The 23,819-nt window shown below is 39.7% G+C and overlaps 1 long non-coding RNA gene across 1 annotated transcript in view; it reads right to left on the reverse strand.

Annotated features, from left to right (window-relative positions):
* LOC137224619 (uncharacterized) overlaps positions 1 to 23,819 on the reverse strand; it is a 355,832-nt gene that overhangs the window by 99,664 nt on the left and 232,349 nt on the right. Inside the window, exon 2 of the long non-coding RNA XR_010943408.1 lies at positions 22,055 to 22,106. This is a non-coding gene — a long non-coding RNA (uncharacterized lncRNA). The remainder of the gene's footprint in view (positions 1 to 22,054; positions 22,107 to 23,819) is intronic.

Here is a 23,819-nt window from a genome sequence, read left to right on the forward strand (position 1 = left end):
CCTCTGTGCATAGGTGTTAAATCAAATCTTGGAGACAGAGTTTTGGGTAAAATAGAAAAGATCAGCTTTATTGCTTTGCCAGGCAAAGGGGGACACAGGAGGCTCATAACCTTTAAAACCTGTGTGTCCGTTGAAGGAGGATTTGGTTAGGAGTTTTATAGCAATGGTTCAAGGGCAGGGTTACTGATAAGGATCAGGGTGTGTGCAGGGCCTGGCTCCTTTAATCTGGCCTCAGGTGGCCTCCTGATGAGCTTCTTTCTGGAATAAAGAATGCTTCATCAAGTAGTTAACATCTTCCATATGTTGGGGGTTTAGTTCTGCAGAAGAGCTGGAAGATATTGTTACATGTACCCCTTGAGGGGGAACCAGGGCCCTGCCCCGAGGCTGCACTGTTGTATCTTGGCTGCTCCTCCCTTGTCTCTGCATCCCCTGCCTTCCCTGATCAACAGCTGTTTGAACTTTCCCTTTGGAACTCAGGGAAGGTCATGGAGGCTGAGGCCTATTCCCTACAAACAAGAGACAGGGGAAACAGAAAGGCTTCCATGCCCAGTTCCATGCTCAGTTTCAAAAGGCCCCAGGACCCAGTGCAGAGGCAGCAAACTAAAACACACACAATCTTACAGTAAAAGAGGCCCATTTGTTTATCTTAAAAGCTTGGGTCTGAGGAGCAGGCTCCTATTTTAACACACATCTAAAGGCTGAATGCAATTCTATCCAGAGACTACTACACAGGCAGGCAGATGCCACCTTCATGTTCTCCCTCGGCCTCCCACCAGGTTGTTGATATCCCCCAAAAAGAAGCTTGTGCACATGTCCAGTGCTCTAGTTTTTGCAGCTGCCACCCATGGGATGTGGCTCTGGTGCTCTGTGGGGCTTATGTTTGTGGGTGCTACAGAACTGTAAACAAATAGAGAAAGAGTTCCTAACCACCATTCCTCTAGGGCACAGTGTAGAGGCAGCAGACAGAAAGGCCTGGTTGTCTTTCCCTGAAAGAGGCCAATTTGCTTATCTTAAAAGCTGTGTCCTGGGGGGCAGATTTCTAATTTAACACACATCCGGGGGCCAGCTGCAATCATTTTCAGAGATGGGGGATGCCAGCTGGCACAATCTTCACATTTACCCTCTGCCACATCCCAGGCTGACACTGTATCTGAGAAAGGAGCTTGTGCACATATCTGGTGCCAAAGCTTTTGTGGCTAATGCCCAGAGGATGCATCCCTTGATAGCCTGGCTTTGGTGACCAGTGGGCCTTGTGTTCACAGGTTCAATGGGATAGTAGCAAAGAAAGAACCAGCTCTTAAGTGACTACACCTGCAGGGCTCTGAGCAGAGGGAGCAGACAGAAACACCCACCTCCCAGTCTTCCCCTGAAGAGGTGCACACTTTGAAAGCTGCTGCTTAAGGGTCCAGCTTCCCATCAGCCTGCATCTAGATGCTGATTGTGATCTTCTGCTTTGGGATATTGACAGGTGTTGACACATCCTCAACTTCTGGGAGCCACTAAGAACAAAGAAGGCTGCTTGGACAATCACAAAGGTTTAAAAGAAAATCAAGAGTTAGGGCAGGGTTGAATGATAAGTCTTATCTCCTACATGAGAACATTCCTTCAAGACTGGGAGAGGTGGCTGTTTTATCTAATACATGGAAACCAACACAGAGAGTCAAGAAAAATAAAGAAACAGATGAATATGTTCCAAACAAAAGAACAAGATAAAGCCTAGAAAAAGACCTATTTTAATAAAATGGAGGTAAGTGACCTACCTGATAAAGAGTTCAAAATAACAGTCACAAAGATTCTCACCAAAGTCAGGAGAACAATGCATGAACAAAGTGAAAATTTTATCAACAAAGATAGAAAATATAAGACAGTACCAAATAGAAATCATAGAGCTGAAGAATACAATAACTGAATTAAAATGTTCAATAAAGGGGTTCAATCACAGACTAGATGACATGGAAGAAAGAATCAGCCAACTCAAAGACAGAGCACTGGAATTCATCCAATCAGAGAAGCAAAAAAAAAAAAAACAAAAAAAAACAAAAGAAGAATAAAAAGCAAAGATTGTTTAAGGAACTTATGGGACAACATCAAGCAGATTCACATTAGAGGAGTCTCAGAAGGAAAAGAGAGAGAAAAAGGGGTAGAAAACTTACATGAAGAAATAATGGTTGGAAACTTCCCTAACCCAAGGAAGGAAACAGACACCCAGGTACAGGAAGCCATAAAGATCCAAATTAGATAATCCAAAGAGACCCACAACAGTACAGATTATAATTAAATAGTCATAAGTTAAAGACAAAGAGAGAACCTTAAAGGAAGCAAGAGAAAAGCAACTTGCTACTTACAAGGGAACCCCAATAAGACTATAAGCAGATTTTCAGCAGAAACTGTGCAGGCCAGAAGGAAGTGACACAATATTTTCAAAGTGATGAAAGAAAAAAATTGCCAATCAAGAATATTCTATTCAGCAAAGTTGTCCTTCAGAATTGAAGGAGAGATAAGAAGTTTTCCAGATAAGCAAAAGCTGAAGGAGTTCAGCACCACCAGACTGGCCTCATAAGAAATGTTAAAGAGACTTGGTAAGCTGAAACAAAAGGGCACTACCTAGTAAAAGAAAAACATCTGAAAGTATAAATCTCATGGGTAAAAGTATATATACAGTATATACAACACATACAGTTGAATTCAGAATAATTTAATGTTCTAATGGTGCTAGGTAATCACTTATAAATCTAGTATTTAAAGTTAAAAGACAAAAGTAGTAAAAATAACTATAAGTATCATATTTTAATGGATACACAAGACAAAAAAAATTGTGACATCAAAAACGTAAAACATGGAAGGGCAGGATAAAAATGTAGAGCTTTAATATGTTTGAACTTAAGTTGTTATTAACTTAAAACAGACTGTTATAAATATAAGATGTTTCATGTAAGCCTTATGGTAACCACAAAGCAAACCTATAGTAGATACACAAACAAGAAAGAGAAAGAAATTTAAGCATACCACCAAGAAAGTCATTAAATCACAAAAAAAAAAAAAAATCAAGGAAAAGAAAAGAAAGGATCAAAGGAATTACAAAGCAGACAGAAAAAACAATTAACAAAATGGCAGTAAGTCCACTGCAATCAATAATTACTGTACATGTTAAATGGACTAAATTCTCCAATCAAAAGACAGAGTGGCTGAGTATATTAAAAAAACAAACAAACAAAAAACCCCAAGACCTAACTATATACTGCCTACAAGAGACTCACTTCAGCTTTAAGGAAACACACAGCCTGAAAGTAACAGGATAGAAATACTCCACATAAATGGAAAACAAAAGAAACCTGGGGCAGCAATACTTATATCAGACAAAAATAGACTTTAAGACAAAGACTGTAATACAAGACAAAGAAGGTAATTAGGTAATGATAATGGGGTCAATCCAACAAGAAAATTAAACACTTGTAAATATTTATGAGCCCAATATAGGAACACCTAAATAAATAGAGCAAATATTAACAGATCTAAAGGGAAAAATAGACAGCAATATAATAATCGTAGAGGATCTCAATATCCTACTTTTAATAATGGATAGATCATATAGACAAAAAATAAGGAAACACTAGACTTAAATGACACATTAAGCCAGATGGACTTAACAGACATTTATAGAACATTCCATTCAAAAGCAACAGAATATGCATTCTTCTCAAGCATACATGGAATATTGTCCAGGATAGATCACATGTTAGGCCACGAGACAAGTCTAAATAAATTTAAGAAGACTAAAATCATATCAAGCATCTTTTCCAACCACAATAACATGAAACTAGAAATCCACAATAAGAAGACAACTGGAAAATTCACAAATATGTGGATATAAACATGATACTGAGTAATCAATGCATCAAAGAAGAAATAAAAATTTTAAAAATATTTTGAGACAAACAAAAGTGGAAATACAACACACCAAAACTTACGAGATGCAGCAAAATCAGTTATATGAGGGAAATGCATAGCGATAAATACCTACATTAAGAAACGAGAAGGATCTGAAACAACTTAACTTTATACCTCAAGGAACTCGAAAAGAAGCACAAACTAAGTCCAAAGTTAGTCTAAAGAAGGAAATAACAAGTATCAAAACAGAACTAAATGAAACAGAGACTAGGACGACAATGAAAAATGTCAATAAAACAAAGAGCTAGTTTTCTGAAAAGATAAATAAAACAGACAAACCTTCAGCTAGACTCACCATGCAAAACAGAGAGAGGACTCAAAATCAAAAATGAAAGAAATGTTACAACTGGTACCACAGAAAAACAAAGGATCATAAAAGACTTCTAGGAACAATTATATGCCAACAAAGATCTAAAAGACTAGGAAAAGCAGAGATCTGGTGCCCTTGGTTACCAAGAGTCCACTTACAGTTCCCATCACACTGGACCAAATTTTTCTTGGAAATTCCATCCTCGGACCTCTGTCTCATGGGAAGCACTGTGGTTCATAAGGTAACTAAGGTAACTCCATGTCTGTCAAAGCAGATTGAGAATCTCTTGTTCTTCTACATGTAATTGATTTGAATAAAGACTTCAGTGGCTAAGTAGGTTTGGAGAATACTTTGCTTTATTTTAAAAAAACACCTTAGGGGCTTCCCTGGTGGTGCAGTGGTTGGGAGTCCGCCTGCCGATGCAGGGGACGTGGGTTCGTGCCCCAGTCCAGGAGGATCCCACATGCCGCGGAGCGGCTGGTCCCGTGGGCCATGGCCGCTGAGCCTGCGCGTCCGGAGCCTGTGCTCTGCAGCGAGAGAGGCCACAGCAGTGAGAGGCCCGTGTGCCGCAAAAAAAAAAATAAAAAAATATTAAAAAATACCTTACAAGTTTTAATTTATTGCAAGACCTCCTCAAAGTCCTTAATATGCAATTGTTCAGCATGACTCTTCAGAACGGGACTACACTGAGAAATCTTTTTAAACTTATTTGAGCATGGAGTCATTTATTCACTGAAAATCTCAGCAATAAGGAGTTCCATGGAACACACACTTTGGGAATCTCAGGACAGAGTAAAGTCTGGTGATCACTTGAATGCTCAAGAGAAGAAATCTACATGTGGGCAAATCCATGTCTAAAATAGTTATAGACCTCTAGTAATTGCCATTATGTGTATATATATATATATATATATATATATAGCCATTATATATACACATATAAATTGACTATATATATAAACTGATATTATATACATATAAAATGTATAAGGCATGTGTAATGCATATATAATGTATAAGGCATATATATCATGTATACTACTGAATGTTCAATTTATGAGCTTGCTAATTTAACTGAGGACTTAAATCCTTGAATAGACTGTTTCATCCTAACAAAGTTTGTTGAGAATACAAAGCAATAAACTATATCTGAATTAATTTTTAAAAATTGAGTTTGATGATCAGATGCTGACTGTGAGTTTTCCAGTACCCTCTTTCTCACATCTAAAGGAACAGTCAAATAAACAATTTGTTGGTCTACAAACCAAAGTGTCAGGAGAGGTAATTTATCAATTTGTTGATTGCTCATGGTTATCAGTCAGCAGACGGGCCTGAAATTATTATTTTGCATACCAGCTCTTCAACAGGAAGCTCCCACATTCATACTTTCTCTCCCCTGCCAAATCATTCCAAAACAGCATGCTGATATAATATCATATCAGGGGACCTGCAACAAATGTCACAGTCATTTGCTTTCCCAGTTTTTATTTGAGGACAATTCTCTCACTAAATGATCTTCCCCCTCCATCCTGATCCTCTCTATGGATAATAAGAGGGTTCTTGGCAATTAGCAGAGTTCCAGTAAAAATATTTTTCCCTAGCTATAATGCAGTAACGGCCAAGAGAAATCGGGGCACACATTTTTCTATCTACTTTAATAAGTGCACATCCAAGTAAGGACATGCAGGATACCTGCTCAGGCATGCCCTGGGCTCAGCATCGATCTTCCTGATGCTTTACCACTACCAGACTGACAGCTAAATTACTGCATAGAAAAGGTTTCTGTGGGCTGTAACCATAACGCTGCCACTGAAACTCATTTGTTGGCTAAAGGATAAACAGAGACCGAAGGACAATTTTCATTAACAGAGAAAGATGGGATGTATACGGGAGAGGAGAGCTGGATCTGCATGGGAGAGCAAGCTTAGCGACTTTGGAGAAAATGCGAGGAGACACACTCTAATTGAGTTGTAATTTTCTTGTCAAGTGGCAGGCACCAGCTGAATTCTTGGAAGAACCCCACATCTGCAGCTGAGACTGTCTTACATGCTTTCTGTGCCCAATGGTTAAGAATGAAGGAAAGTTAGTAATGGAAATAAAAACAAAAATAAACAAATGGGACCTAATGAAACTTCAAAGCTTTTGCACAGCAAAGGAAACCATAAACAAGACCAAAAGACAACCCTCAGAATGGGAGAAACTATTTGCAAATGAAGCAACCAACAAAGGATTAATCTCCAAAATTTACAAGCAGCTCATGCAGCTCAATAACAAGAAAACAAACAACCCAATCCAAAAATGGGCAGAAGACCTAAATAGACATTTCTCCAAAGAAGATATACAGACTGCCAACAAACACATGAAAGAATGCTCAACATCATTAATCATTAGAGAAATGCAAATCACAACTACAATGAGATATCATCTCACACCAGTCAGAATGGCCATCATCAAAAAATCTAGAAACAATAAATTCTGGAGAGGGTGTGGAGAAAAGGGAACACTCTTGCACTGCTGGTGGGAATGTGAATTGGTTCAGCCACTATGGAGAACAGTATGGAGGTTCCTTAAAAGACTACAAATAGAATTACCATATGACCCAGCAATCCCACTACTGGGCATATACCCTGAGAAAACCAAAATTCAAAAAGAGTCATGTACCAAAATGCTCATTGCAGCTCTATTTACAATAGCCCGGAGATGGAAACAACCTAAGTGCCCATCATCGGATGAATGGATAAAGAAGATGTGGCATATATACACAATGGAATATTACTCAGCCATAAAAAGAAATGAAATTGAGCTACTTGTAATGAGGTGGATAGACCTAGAGTCTGTCATACAGAGTGAAGTAAGTCAGAAAGAAAAAGACAAATACCGTATGCTAACACATATATATGGAATTTAAGAAAAAAAAAATGTCATGAAGAACCTAGGGGTAAAGCAGGAATAAAGACGCAGACCTCCTAGAGAACGGACTTGAGGTTATGGGGAGGGGGAAGGGTGAGCTGAGACAGGGCGAGAGAGAGTCATGGGCATATACACACTAACAAACGTAGTAAGGTAGATAGCTAGTGGGAAGCAGCTGCATGGCACAGGGATATCGGCTCGGTGCTTTGTGACCGCCTGGAGGGGTGGGATAGGGAGGGTGGGAGGGAGGGAGACGCAAGAGGGAAGACATATGGGAACATATGTTTATGTATGACTGATTCACTTTATTATAAAGCAGAAACTAACACACCATTGTAAAGCAATTATACCCCAATAAAGATGTTAAAAAAAAAAAAAAAAAAGAATGAAGGAAAGTTTTTACCTGTAAATAGAACTGAAACTAGAGCAATGAAGAGAGGAACTCAACAGTGTTTCTGAATGGAATGGATATATTCTTTTCAGGAAAATGAACCTTCTTTGCTGAAGCATCATCAAGCGATAGGATTGAAAACGAAGACTGAGAAATATGGGGAAAAACAACCCATGTTTAGTGAACTATCTGGCAAATATGTATAAGCCACTGCATTCCATATATATAAGATAGGATCCTGAATTCAATGATCCTATAGCTTAAATTAAGCAGAGGAAAGACATTCAAATATATACTAGGTTACAAGCATCTACTTCATCTCCAACTGTCAGTACACATAATAACTCCTTAACATGTATTTATTGAATAAATTACTGAAAAATTATTTCTTATTTAAGGCGGAAATAGTAACAGCCATAAGAAAGTTACAGATGTGAGTAGTGGGCTTCCAAGGGTGAAGTTTACTTCTGGCTGGAAGGGTCAAAGATGACATTATGGAGAGGTGGCATGCGATTCGGGCATCAGTATTTATAAATGTTTGGAGGTTCAGGATGACACTGAGGAAGAACAAAGAACAGTATGACAAGACAAATGGAGAATTCTTAGGTTGAACAGGAAATAGCAGTGGTATTCTTTTTTTTTTTTTTTTTTTTTTTGCGGTACACAGGCCTCTCACTGCTGTGGCCTCTCCCACTGCGGAGCACAGGCTCCGGACGCGCAGGCTCAGCGGCCATGGCTCACGGGCCCAGCCGCTCCGCGGCATGTGGGATCTTCCCAGACCAGGGCACGAACCCGTGTCCCCTGCATCGGCAAGCGGACTCTCAACCACTGTGCCACCAGGGAAGCCCGCATTGGTATTCTTAATAGTCAGCAGCTACTGTCCAGGCTGAAATGAACACACTCTTAGTACTCTGATTTTCAGTATCTGATGGGAAAGCAAATGCTGTGTGTAGCTACCTCTGCAACTACAAACCAAGTCAGGTCACATTATGACTCAGTAAATGGTTGTAGACTAAGATATTTCTTTTCAAAATGTCAGAAAAACCCTCATAGAGAGGGCTGTATTAGCAATTTCCCATTATGACAAATTATGAATTGAAAATACACATTTTTTTTTTTTTGAAAATACACATTTTTATTTGATCCCTGGGTTTAGGCTGTAACTGGCATTAGCTACACTAGTAATTTAATCCTAGACTCTACTCAGTGCCTGACATAGTGCCTGGCACATAGTAGGTATGTGAGAAATATTTGTTGAATGAATATCAATAGTCAAGATATTGTCATGTACTGAGGAATAGATTATTCTATAGAATAGGTTTTCTTTATCATTTCTAGTTTCACTCTCAACTTAAAACTTGAAAATCCAAACACTCCATGAATGATAAGAATGTCTAATTCACAGTGTAGTTGATGATTTAAAAAATCACAATTGTTTCCCACTTTTACTCCATATATTGAAATCATGGTTTCTAACTTGCCAAGGTCACTTACAGGCATCCTTATTTTAAGTTGTTTTTAGCATCTACTGTTCCCCTTGGATTTTCACTTACAGGAATCACACTCACATTATTTACTGCAAAGTAAATTGCTTCATGGTCTTCCAAAGTACTTTGATGAAGTATCCACAGAAAGGGGGTCCAAGGGTCAGATGAGTTTGCGAAATGCTTCATACCCTGAGCCTACTCTTGGAGGTTCACTTTGTAAGTAACACACTTAAGTTTCTCAGAAGCCCTGTAGTAAAGAAGCCCAATGAACTCTGGTTTAACCTGGTGTTTTTCTAACTGTTATAACCATGGAGGCTATTCTGAATGGCTTTCACTCTTTCAGAACTAGTTAGTGTTCTGAGATGCAACCTTGGGACAAGATCCTAAGGTAGAGATTACAAGCTGCTGAGCCCATGGTATTTTATCCTTGAGTGACGGCACACACTGAGAGAGAGGAGAGATGTCAGCACATCTGGCAACGCTGGGACCCTAGTCCCTCCTAGCATCAGTCCCCCCACCCCTTTTCAGTGGGCATAGTTTCTCTGATTCATTATGGCGCTGGCGTTCCCATATTACTCCCAGACGATTTCAGGCATGTACGTCACTTGCCTGGTCCCTGTAGGTATTTGACTTTGGAATTCTTGCCCTGGGGTATCTTAATCGTTCAGTTGTTCCTACTACGCTTAGAAGAAAAAGGAATGCCAGTATTCAAAGGCCAAAAAAAAGAAAAGAGAGAAAAGTCAGTATAAGATGAATCCCCTTTTAAGCTACAGGTGGTAATTGCTATATCTGTTGAACTTCAAGGAAGCAATAAGAAGGAGCATATGTCAGCATCTTAGTATCCAAATGGTATTTGTCCCATTTTCTGCACCTGCAAATCTATAATCCTCAAAGTAATACAGGAATCTTGGGATGTTACAAAACACCACTATGAAGTGTTTCACTTGTGCTCCATAGAAATGGAGCCTTACTTCTGAATGGGATCATTTCTTAGTTCATTTCAGATCTTTTTAGGCTCACACTCCAACGACTGGCTGCTCTACTGGGGTCCATGGAGCTCTGGACAGAACTCTCACATTTACCAACAAATAACACTGGGTCTATACAGCAAGCAGACTGCCTTCCAAAGGAAGCTTTTGGCTCTCCAGAATGGGTCCTTATTTCCTCTTTTCAAAAACATCCTGCTTATTACTCTTTTGTGGTGATATGCTAAACTGCCCAATGTGTGATTAAAAGTGTCTTAGTTACTGAAAATAATTTATTTTTTCTAAATTTTAAAAGGGAACATATTTTAGCTTGCAAACTTCTGAGGCTGTGGTGGGGGACATACTGGGGAAGATGCAAAAACCACAAGGGGCATTTGGTATATAACCATGACACAGCCTTCTAGCAGGGAAGACCAACACAGAAACAAGACTTCTGCAAGAGGAGAGCATCAACAGGGCAAAGTGAGAGACAGCTTGTTCTGTTTGTGCTCTACTTGTGCTCTCCAAGTAGTGTATGCCACTCATACCACGATTTCCTTAAAAAGAGTAGATTCCAAAAGCATTTGAGACATCAAGCTGGGAAGGTGTTTTTTTGGTTTCTTTTTGTTTTTACCAAAATGTCCCACATATACTTTCTTTTTCATTACCTCAGGTTATAAAGTATATTTCGGCAGTGCCTCTCCCTAGACTGTAAAATCAGGGTTTGTCTTCTCTAAATATTTTCCAATTTGCAACTTTTGCTTTTTTAATCATGTCAAATGTCACCATCTCATAACTGGTTACTATCATCCTTCTAAGTGAACTGATTGTATTGTCACCAAAAAGGATGTAACCTGAGGGTCTGGACAGGAAGTGAAAGAATTAAGGTTGTAGAGAAGGAGCTTCCTGTCTGTGTTTTCCTCCTCTGGCTGAAGGAGTTTGAAGCAGGAATGCCGCAAACACAAACCATCCACTCGGGGCAGACATGCATTTGGCTTAGTAAGTGTTGGTTTGGGTGTGGAGGGAAAGGCATAATGCTGGACCTTCTAGCATGTGTCTTTCAGCAAAATCCCAAATCACTGTATCTGAAGTAGCAAGATATATATTTTTAATTTTATAGCCAAAATATATTGTTTATGACTACCAAAAGCCAGTAACAACCTCTGTTTTCCCTGACTTGATTCAGGCTTTGGGTTTGAACTGCCTGCTAACCACAGTCAACCATTCATTCTATGAATATTTAATGAGCCTCTCCTAATGGGCTGGCTACTCTTGCGTACTAGAGAAATAGAAGTGATCAGGTAAAAATTCTAGCTTGCATGGAGCTTATTTTCGAATGGTCATAACTCCTACATTTTATTTTTATTTATTTTTTAACTTTTTAAAAAGTAACTAATTTTTGGTTGTGTTGGGTCTTGGTTGCTGTGTGTGGGCTTTCCCCAGTTGCAGCAAGCAGGGGCTACTCTTCGTTGCATCGCGCAGGCTTCTCACTGTAGTGCCTTCTCTTGTTGCGGAGCACGGGCTCTAGGCGCGCGGGCTGCAGTTGCTGTGGCACGCGGGCTCAGTAGTTGTGGCTCACGGGCTTCTTTGCTCCGTGGCATGTGGGATCTTCCTGGACCAGGGCTCAAACCCATGTCCCCTGCCTTGGCAGGCAGACTCTTAACCACTGTGCCACCAGGGAAGCCCAATTCCTACATTTTAGTGACTCCACTTTGTACTTGTCAGTGGCACTCAAGACTTGGAGGAAACATGGTGGACTGAGACTGGTGAATGTCAGCAGCCCATGGCAAGGGAAGATCTTAAGAGAAATTATTTCTAGCTACGTTCTGACTGCCAACAGCCCCTGGTGCTTGCATCTTCCCCAGACTATAGCAACGAGGCAATGGAGACAAGAGTTCTAGTGAGTTGGACATTGTAAAGTACAAGACAACCATGGAGTTCCTTGCATCTCGTGCTAGAGAAGAAACAAGTCAGGCCCCCAGGGACTCAAAGAACAAACCTTTCCCTCCATAGGAAGGGGCTTGATCTGTGCCCTTGTGCTTATCACACAGGACTGCTGTGAGGGTTAAATGAGTGTATAGTACTCAGAATTGTGCCCAGCAAATATTTTTGTGCTACTAGTATTATTAATCACTGTGTCCTCACTGGGTCCTCTTGTCCCGTATACTGTAAGTCCTAAACATTTTATACAATTATGTCTCTACCTAAAAATATCTTTAATAATGGGATACTGTTGTATCCAGGTACCTCAAGGTACCTGGAGGTTGAGTCTTATTCTGATAATCTCATGTAACTCAAACAGCATCTACTGTCTTTAATACCAAGGGTTTCTAGCTAAGTGTGTACTGAATTGAATTAGAAATGTCTTTAGGGCCTCCCTGGTGGCACAGTAGTTAAGAATCCACCTGCCAATGCAGGGGACACGGGTTCAATCCCTGGTCCAGGAAGATCCCACATGCCGTGGAGCAACTAAGCCCGTGCGCCACGACTACTGAGCCTGCACTCTAGAGCCCACGAGCCACAACTACTGAGCTCGCGCAACACAACTACTGAAGCCCGCGCACCTAGAACCCGTGCTCCGCAACAAGAGAAGCCACTGCAATCAGAAGCCCGCACACTGCAACAAAGAGTAGCCCCTGCTCCCCGCACTAGAGAAAGCCCTCATGCAGCAACGAAGACCCAACGCAGCCAAAAATAAATAAATAAATATATTTTTAAAAAAGAAAAGAAAAGTCTTTAGGTCTATTCAGTTAAGACTTCAAACAAACATCTCTGGAGTCACTGTTATGGGTTAAATTGTGTCCCCCCACCCCCTCAAAAAAAAAAAAGAAGAAGATATATTGAAGTCTTAATTTCTGAATATGACCTTATTTGGAAATTGGGTTACCGCTGATGTAATTAGTTAAGATCACAGTGGAATAGGATGGGCCCCTAATCCATATGTCTGGTGTCTTGTAAGAAGATAGCCATGTGGAGACAGAGAGACACAGGGAGAAGACCAGGTGATGGTCAAGGCAGAGACTAGACTTAGGAGCGGCAAGCTGAGGAATGCCGAGGACTGCTGGCAAACGACCAGAAGCTAGGAAGATACAAGGGAGGATTCTCCCCTCCAGGGTTCAGCCTAGCCCTGCTGACACCCTGATTTCAGATGTCTGGCCTCCAGAACTGTGAGCTGATAAATTTACATTGCTTGAAGCCACCCAGCTTGTGAAACTTTGTTACAGCAGCCCCAGGAGACTAGGGTCTCCTCCCTGAGTCATTCATATCAGTAGCTGTGCAGCATGGGCTTCCTCACCACAAGACGCACGGTTTATTTTGTGGCTCAACATTTACACATAGAATATGTGCCACTAACAGGTCAAAACAGACTCAGTTGTCCTAGGAGAATGATGCCTTATTCATCTAAGTTTCCCTCCTTACACCTTTTCCCCAATAGTTCAGATGTTCTTGAAGTCTGCCAGATAAAACACTCTGACAGCATACACTTAGGAAGCCACAGGGGACAGATCCAGGGTGTCAGAGAACAATCCCACGGAGATTTAGAATGCCCTCAGCATTTATGTCCAGGTAGGAGACTTGGGGAGATTTTCGAGGCAGATTTTAGAAGTGAGATTACCCTAAGAAGTTTCCAGCGTTCTCTTGGTGCCCTAAGAACTCTATTCAATATAAAATCATTCCTTGCTTGGGTGGAAAGATGCAGCATAAAAATCTGGTGCAATATATGCCAGTTAATTCAACAACATATCAAACTGTCTAAGAAAGTCCTTAGAAAAGGTTTACCTTTTGTGTCACCAGGGAACTGAGTGATAGGAAGGAAAGCTCATGAAGAGGAGATTTTCTCTAACTTCTGCCTACAGTGAATAAATCAATGGTATTCTCAAGTCCCCTCAATATCAATGAGTTTATCTGATAAGCAGGCAAGTATTTGCAGATGCTGAAAAAAAATCTCCAGTTTTTCTTTTTCTCCCCTTCCCATTCCAGCCTAATTTCTTGTTTCCTTTCTGTCTTTCTACCATTTCTTTACTTCTTCCTTCCCCTTCTTGTTCTTCTGCTAGTCTTTGCATTGTAAAAGGAGGAAAGGTTTGTCTGACAGCTGCTATCTCCTACCTCTCAGCTTCTAAATGCTATGTTGAGTGTGGGGTCTTCACTTCATTTATTTATTTTTTTAAGATTTAGTCTCCCTGCCCTGAACTGGGCTTAGGGTAATTGTGTGTCTGCTTGAGGGCTGAATGCAATCTCTAGCCTTTTTCATAAAGTTTATGGCCCTGGTGCCCCTTTACAAGTCTCCTGTGGCTGATTGATGGGCTCATTTCTGATACTAACTATAAAGGATTGGCCATCCCAAAGATAAGCCGCTCCTCCCCCAAGCATCTCAAGAGGGAAGGGCGGCCGCCTTACAGAGGAGCCCTCCGTTATGGATGGCGCTTCTCGCCGCAATCAGATTCATTCCTCAGCGGCCCAGGCACTGCCCTGCACTGAAGGACTGCCCCACAGGACACACAAGCTCAGCCAGGTCCTTTCGTTAATGGGCGTCGGAGGATTCAAACATCATCACGGGTGGGAGGGAGAATGCAGTAGCTAGCATCCCATCTCCTAACTTGTGTTCATTCTCTTTAGGCGTCATTTGCCCAGAGGTCAGACTCACAGCGTATTGATTATTCAGTAATTCAAGCCTTTTTATTCAATCGAAGTTTTCCTCAGAGTTTACCCTTTAATATTTGTTCTTAGGTTTCATGTCAATCTGTTTTTTTCTCCTTAAGCTATCTTTCAAACATCTCTTCATGGGACAAATGTGGTGATGAGCAATTCTTCCCAAGTTCTACAACTTGTAATTTCTGGGTCAAAATGACACTTGAATTCTCAGTGAAAGGCAAAAACGGGAGAGAGGATGGCCGGTGGCGAGGTGGGGGGTGGGTGGGAGGGTAGGGGAAGAGAGGTTGAAAAAGAGGGGGAGGGGAAGGAGAGACAGAGGGAGGGAGGGGGAGAGCTGGGGAGGGAGGGGGGAGGGAGGAGAGGAGGAGGGATTTTAGGAAGCCTAACACCTAAATCTTAACTGGAGACTTAATTTCCTGGAGGAAGGGGAGTTAATTTGTCACTTGCCAAAAACCAAGACATGAGAGATATCACAAAAGAGCAGAGGGAGATCACCTGGCAACATATCAGGTGTGGTGAGCAAGGGGAAGGGAGGAATCAAAGACCAGTGCAAGCAGAGGAGGAGAAGCAGGTTGGCGAAAAAAGTGTTATCCATCATTCAAATATTCACTGAACACTTTATAGGGTAGGTATGACACTATGACTCGGGTTATCAGAGCTAAGACAGTCAATGCACATAAGGAACCCACACTTTAAGTAATGAACTGGGCTTCCCTGGTGGCACAGTGGTTAAGAATCCACCTGCCAATGCAAGGGACATGGGTTCGAGCCCTGGTCCGGGAAGATTCCACATGCCGCGGAGTAACTAAGCCCATGCGCCACAACTACTGAGCCTGCACTCTAAAGCCTGCAAGCCACAACGACTGAGCCTGCGCCTAGAGCTGGTGCTCCGTAACAAGAGAAGCCACTGCAATGAGAAGCCCGTGCACTGCAATGAAGAGTAGCCCCCGCTCGCCACAACTAAAGAAAGCCCACACAGAGCAACGAAGACCCAATGCAGTCAAAAATAAATAAATTTATAAAAAAGAAAAAGAAAACATCAGACCTGTAACCAAATAATTACATTCAATGTTATATTGTGATAAAACGCATTTAGAGATGTTACCAACACCTCTATATACAGCCCTGTCTGGTTTCTTTCTTACATCACATCACAAAACAGCAAGAACAAGATAACAAGAACAACAAAGAACAAAAAAGTCAATGTCACCAATAACATCTGTGTTGTTAAACCCAATGAGTATCTTTCAGATCTTATTGTAACAAATATTATTTGACCTAATGGACCGCTTCCTCCATCTTGAAACACTCTCTTCTTGGGTCTACTGCATACCACATTCTTTGGTTTTCCAACTACATCTCTGTTTCTTTTTAATCTCTTTTGCAACATCATCTCCTCTTGCCAACCATAAAATGTGGCGACTTCTCCAAGGTTTGGTCCTGTGCTTACGGAAGCACAGGACCAAACCTTCTTTGTACTCTCCTAGGCAATACCATTCACCCTCTGCCTTCAGTCACCTTCAGGGTGCCAAGAACACTCAAATGATCGCTCCAGGCAGAATTCTTCCTCTACAACCCAAGTGTAATGCTTGTCTCTCCCAGGTGCCCGTGTAGAGTTAGCTGCACCCTTGCTGGGCACTTCCTTGGTAAGTCTGTGTCTGTCTGTATCTGCCAGTGAGGACCTGTGCATTATTCAGCTGTGTGTGTTCAGTGTTTGACAAGGCGTCTGGCACATGGTGTGGGTTCACAGTTTGTTCAGATGGAATTGACTGGAATTAGGGCAGGGCTTGGGGGCAGAAGGCATGGCACCATTCCACATACTGGGGTGCTGCTGGGTCATTCTGCCTTGGCAGATGAGCTAAGATAGCTCACTGCGGGAACAACTTTTCCGACGATAATCTCTTAATTATAATCTCTTAAAAGGAGGACAAAATGTATACATGGGATTTAACATGGCTGATTTTTATTTTATTTTTTCTGTTATCTTTGTATTATCAGAGTTTTCTGCAATGTATATATACTACGTTTATAATTGGTTTTTATAATTTTTTATTTGGCTGCACCACACGGCATGTGGGATCTTAGTTTCCTGACCAGGGATGGAACCTGTGCCCCCTGTAGTGGAAGCACAGAGTCTAAATCATTGGATCCCCCCAGAGAAGTCCCATTTGGGGATTTTTAACAATTTCTTTTGAGGTCTGCTCTATGTATTGATAGGACAAAACAGAGAAAAGTATGTGTGTATGATACACACACACAGAGTCAGTGTAGTGAAATGAAAAAGAGGAATGTGAATTTCTAGCAGAAATTCTAGGAGTTGGAATCCAAGGGGTTAGAACACGTTTTTCTTCAATAAAAGTATTGCCCAAATTCTTCAATAAGCGGTTGCCCAAACTGCCTTTGTTTCTAAGTGACTTTTAGGGAGAAATAGGACAAAGAGAAATTATTTACTCAAATGGCCTGTCACTCCTGATTTTCAAGAATTAAACACAAAAATGTATTTTTACATAATAAATTTGATAGTAACATATGCTCTCCTGCATTCTAACTCAGACTACAATCTTTGATGAGTAGACACTGACATCCTAGTCAAGCCATTCAAGCCATCAAAATAAGCAACTCCTTATGAAAATGAAAATTGAATATTACATTGGAGAAATTGAAAGCATGTTTTATCAAAGGCAATTTGTCTGTTACCTGACAGCCTTGGAAAACAACAGGAAAATTACATCTCACATTAAAATGAAAAGGCAGCAGGTTCTTTAAACATTACAGTAATAAGGGAACCTTGGGTCATTAAAAAAACCCCTGTTTATTCTATATGCTGGCACTGTATGACTTCTTCTCTCCTGTGTTCCCCTAGGGGGTGGGGTGGGAAGGGCATATTTCTGCACTAGCTAATGGATCATAGAAGAAAGGAGTACCACTTTCTTCCTTTTAAAAAATTCTTCCTTTATCGGTAAAAAAAAAAGAGTGATTCTACGAAGCAGTCTCAAGGGCTATCAAAGTGGTAAAGCCATCAGGTGTGTCAGGAAGAAAACGAGTGATTCTACGAAGCAATCTCAAGGGCCATCAAAGTGGTGAAGCCATCAGGTATGTCAGGCAACAGGCAGCTCCCTCCTTCAGGGCAGAGCCAGTGGTTCCCATGCCTTCCAGCCCTGCGTCAGCCCTCTGACGTTATTCCTCGTGTGTTTGGCCCGTGTGAGCTGGATTCGTGTAGGGAATTCACACCCTAGATTCTCGGATATGGTACCAAGAATTCCCTAACTACACATTTATTTGCGGAACTTTTCAGCCTCTGCCCACTGTGATAAGGAAAGCAGCCATGAATTCTGGTCATGCTTTGGGTGGAACAATCATGCTCATGTCTATCTTGGTTATGTCTGTTAAATCACCAGGAGTATAACGGAAAAATTAGTCCAATATGTGGCACATCTAGTGAAAGTACTTCTATAATGCTTGAGTCAGGTTAACACTATCAGTACTACTCGTAGCCAGTGCTGCTTGTGTACTGCAAAGATTTGCTTATTGTACTGCAGCAGTTTAACATCATTTTCTGAATATTAAAATATATTCAGTTTTCTTTTTAAATGGACCATCTAGAGGAAAAGCATAGTTATTAACCCAATAACTAGTTCTTTAACGCCAATATTTCAGAGAGCTCAAGTTTCACTAAAGCACTCTATGGTGTAGAAATAAATTTTATGCGAACCGAATGAATCTTAGATTCTCTGCAAGGGTTTTAATAACTAAAATAATAGAAAAAAGACTTCACAATAACATAGGAGTGACTCCAGAAACTGAAAAAAAAGGGTAGTTCTAGAATAATGCCTAAAATCAAGTGTACTTAACCAATTTATGCTTTTCTTATGTTCTTCAACTAAATGAACTTCACTGATTATGACATTTGATCACTACCTTTAACTCAGAGCTTCAGTGGGTGAAACATTTCGCTTCTGAGTTCTGGGAAGACTGATCCACATGTAAGTGGTCTGCAGTTCAATTTGTGGACCTGCAAGTGCAGTGGAGTAGAGAGATGCAGAGCTCTGACACTTTCCAGCTATGTGGTCTCAGAAACTCAGTTTCCTAAAATATAATTTGGGAAAACAACGCTTTCTTCTAGTACAAGAAATCCTAATATATAAAGGTGTTAGTTCCCTTCCTAAGTGCTTCACATACATTTTAGGTTAGCACTGGGTAAAGTTATCTCCTTTCATAGATGCTGTATGTTTCCTCTAATGGAACAATTAGCTACATGCGTCACAAACGTCCCTTGATGATACTATAAGAACATTTCAGTGAGCACTAAAAGCAAGACCCCTTTTATGGATAGCCTACAACTATATGTGAAAAAAAAAATACTAAAAATAATGCCATTTTTGATTGCTGATGTCATGGGCATTGGCAAGAATATTGAAGCTGTACATCAAAAAGATATTTTGGGGATAAGTCAGCAAAAGAATAAAGCAGAGCTCTGGAGCTCTCGTGAAATTGAGAGATCTCTTTTGTATCAAAGTATATTTATGAGATAATATTTCAACAGAAATGGAGAAAAAATGGAAATCCATTGCCATTATATTACTATTGTGTTGAAGTGGCAATCTTATAATGAAATCTAAAATTCCAGCTCTCATATCCTAAAGTGGATGCCTGCTTGCTTTAATCTTGGTTATCGTTATATCGCTAAAGCAATCATTGAAATTAGCTTTGGCATTTACAAAAAGGCAAGATGGGTCTACTCTTCCCTCCTGCCTTTACATAATCCCCTCCCTCTAGCTCGATGATGCCCTTGACAACAAAAGTTCAAGAACACCCAACTGCAACCAGACATTTGGTAATCACAGTTTTCGCTAATTGAGTCTTACTAAGTCACATAGGAGTTGTTAATTCTGGTTCAGCTCACCCAGACCACACCCTCTGAGACCTCTCAGGCACGTGAAGTAAAAAGATTTATTTACCAGTGCTTCTCTTATCTTGAAACTGAGCCTGAATGTGACCCTGTGCAAGGCCCCAACCTCGCAGGGTCTATGCTTCTTTATTTGCACAACAAGTGTCTTCAACTAGTACACACTACAGATCCCTTTGAGCGCCAATATTTTATGACTGCTATAGTCTTTAAGTTGTTTCTTAAACTTCTGTTATTCAGATTCCACTGGCATGAATTTTGCCTTGTTGGCAAGCAACTTCCATTCTTCATGTATTAGTTTTATTTAGGTCAGCACACTTTTTTGTTTGTTTTTTACCTGAATAAATACGTTTAAGATGGACAAGTTATAACACTCCTATAAGTGATAAATCAGCTTCACTTACCACAAATATAAGGTAAACTGTAAAAATAAAAAGGATTGGGGAAAAAACCCAGTGCAATTGAATCCTGGTTAGATGCTGTGGCCTAAGGATAGCTGTAAGTCTCAGGGCTGATCTCTTTGTTAAAAACAGCTACAGAAGATGGAATATCACCACACAGCCATTCTTGTCAAGAGAATCAAAAGTTTTGGAGGAGACGTGAAAGGAGAATAAAATACTTTCCTCACTATAAGATTTAATATGGTACCACCACTGATGTAGATCTCATTGCTGGGATAACTTCTGTGACTATTAAAAGGCTGTGTTACATTTCAGACTCAACCGCCAGATCAGGTTGGGCAAATTCTTCAGTTGTCAAAATATCTTGACTATATTCACATACTTATTCTCAAAAATGAACACTATATCAACTTGAATCACTTAACTTTTTTTCCCCTAAGTTTTATGCCATAGTCATTATTAGCAATACTTAATTAGTATAAAATACTTTGCTCTCCAGAATATAAACTGCAACAATAAATTAATAGAATTATTCCAGTTTTCATTTAAATTTGGACAAAAAGAGCTAGCTCGGAGTTAAGAAAAAACAACAACATAAACACAAAACAGAAGAATGTTGTGTTCAATTTTAAAATATTCAGTTGAATGAAACTATCCCAGCAGAGAAAAAAAACAAATTTATCATGTCATAAAAAATACGTTAAATTGGAAATGAATTAGAAAAAGAAATACAGTTATTTGGAACGGCTATAGGAATTCTGCTTTAAAGTAACCAATTGAATTTACCCAGTAGGTTCACTTGAAGATAAATTAAAATGTGATTATATGAGAAATTTATAGTTAAGTAGCATTACATTAATTCCTTATTTTTTCCTAGTACACTTTAATATGTTTTTCTTTCCTATTCTTTGTACATACTTATCTTCCCAATAAAAAATAATAAATAATGAAGGAAGTGATGGGTAGATGAAATTTTATTTTCACTATAATTAGATTTCCCCTCTCAGAAATCGTCCATCTTCTTAAATCACTGTGAATTAAACTATAAGTGTTTCCTTTATTGCAAAATTCCATGCAAAGCATGCTAATCCTTTCTCAGGAAATCTCAGGATCATTCTGGTATAGCTGTGTTTACCCAAACTTTGCCAACAGTTTGAGAACATGATTTTTAAGAGGATCTACACAAGTCTTGGACTTGCGGAGATATCAGTAAATTTGGGCAATTCTTCCTTGCCCAAGTGCTTCTTCACATACATGAGTACCAAAGTTCTGCATTAACCCCCATCCCGGGAGGAACAGAATTTTCTCATATACTAACTACTGAATTACACAGGTTATTTCATTTAGTTTTCAGAATAACCCTGCAGTCTGGGTATTAGTACCCACACTTTACTCAAGAGGCCAGTGAGCCTACATGCCTCACCCAAGGCCACATCTAATAATGGAAACTCAAGCTCAGTCCCCTTCCTCTCTATACCCAGGGCATTCGTCATGCTTCCTCCTCAGACATCATTGTTTACCAAAATCACTCTTCTTCTTTCTGTATTTCAGGAGTTAGAAAACTATAACCTGTAGCACAAATGTTCCCTGTGCTTGTCTTTACAAAGTTTTATTGGAATACACATCCACGTGTTTACATATTGTCTGTGGCTCCTTTTTTGACACAACAGCAAAGCTGAGTAGCTGGGACAGAGGCTGTGGGTCCACAGAGCCTAAAATGTTTATTATTTAGCCCTTTCCAGAAAAGGTTTGCCAGCCTCTGCCCTATTCCATCTATATGTTAGCTGAGAGAAACTAAGGCTATCTGTACAAGATGTATGTAAAAGAACAATTTGCAGAAAGATTTATATATATATATATATATATATATATATATATATATATATAGTATGACTCTGTTTTCGGAAGAAAGTTAACATTTGCTTCTATGTATACATATAAATACTTGCAAAGTTCATATACCAAACTGTGGTTATATCTGAGGCATCAGATTATATAGGGAAACTTTCACGATATTTTAAATATTTAAATTACTTCAATATCTGCTTATGTGAATTTCTTTATTTCTTCTTTCTTTACTCACCAGGTATGGGTCCTCAGGCAGTTCCCTTCATCTCTGCAGGGCTCTATTTTATCTGTAAAATGAGGAGCTGGGTTAGGCAATCTTTCAAATTCCTTATAATTCTAACCCCCGCCGCTGTATTTAATGCAGCCGCCCAATTTCCTAGGATCATTTAATTTTGATAACTACCAATCATAGGGAAAGATGTTTGCAGGGGAAAACTATAATTTAAAATTTTCCATTTGTCATTTTTATTAGAAGTAACCTTCACAGACAACTCACTCTTCTCAGACCATTTCACTAGAATCTCTTTCACGAGAATAGTCACAGGAATTCTAAGATACCACCGTATTTATAACTCAGTCTAAAATTAATTTCTCATCAGAGAGCATAGCCAACTGTGATTCTTGGGGACAAAGGTTCTCTACCCCGATTTCAAGTTTGTTTTCTCTAAACATGATCTTTTTTGGTTCCCATTCTATGACTTATGTTTGCATTTGTAATTTGTTGACTTGCTTTTGTAAAGAACAAGACACTGAACTTTTGTCTTCAGAATGCTCATATCCTAGAAGTTCCCATTTCCTCTAAATTTGATTTTGTTTTTAGTTTTATTTTAAAAGCAACATTACAAATCTCAAAAATCATTAAATATATATTCCTATTTTATATCAAATATAAAGTACAGAACATATTTTTGTAATCATTTTGTGACGAAATTATGAAAGTTAAAATCAAAACAAGTACCCAGTAAAAGTGACCTATGGAGAGGATGGACACAGTCCCAGCTAGTGGAGGTGTACATCAGTATGATTTTCTGGGGGGATATTATCAGTCATATATTCAAAGCCTCAGGAGTTTAGCCAAGAAATTTCACTTTTATGAGTGTACCCTAAGCAAATAATTAAAATTAAGGAAAAGGTAGACATCCCACTATTTATAAAAATGAAGAACTAGTAAACAAATGTATGTAAACAGTGGCTTGCTTAAGGCAACTGAGATGCAACAATGTTATTAAGTACTATGCAACCATTAAAATTATAATATAAAAACAATGTATAAAAGATCATGGGGAAATGTTGGTTTTAAAAAGTAGAAAATGGCTGTAAAATACTACATATAATAGGATTCCATTTCTTGTGAAAATGTATATGTGTAAAGATTTTTATGTATGTCAGAAAGCAACTGGGAGGATTCCAGCCAAAATGTCAATACTGGCTACCACTTGGCGAAAGAATTATAGTAAATTTTTGGATCTTTCGGTAAATTTGCAATCTTTCTGCATTGACCACATATTATATTATCATAAGAATTATTTAGGGGCAGCAAATTATAGTTATAAACATAACTGTAAAGTCTCTAGATTATGTCTACCCATATGATCAGAACTTCATGGAATCAATCATTTCAATGATTCAGGAAGCATATCATTTTAACTGAATCTAAGTAAACAGTTGTTTTTTTTTGTTTGTTTGTTTTTTTGCGGTACGCGGGCCTCTCACTGTTGTGGCCTCTCCCGTGGCGGAGCACAGGCTCCGGACGCGCAGGCTCAGCGGCCATGGCTCACGGGCCCAGCCGCTCCGCGGCATGTGGGATCCTCCCGGACCGGGGCATGAACCCGTGTCCCCTGCATCGGCAGGCAGACTCTCAACCACTGCGCCACCAGGGAAGCCCTCATTCTTTTTCTTAGGGCAGTAGGTCATTCATTTCTGAGCTCTTTTTAAAATAACTTATAATATTGTACTTATTTGCTTTTTACTTGGTTTTGATGCACCTGCCGATTCAATTG

The sequence above is a fragment of the Pseudorca crassidens genome, chromosome 5 (genome assembly GCF_039906515.1).
Source record: "Pseudorca crassidens isolate mPseCra1 chromosome 5, mPseCra1.hap1, whole genome shotgun sequence".
Lineage (NCBI taxonomy): Eukaryota > Metazoa > Chordata > Mammalia > Artiodactyla > Delphinidae > Pseudorca > Pseudorca crassidens.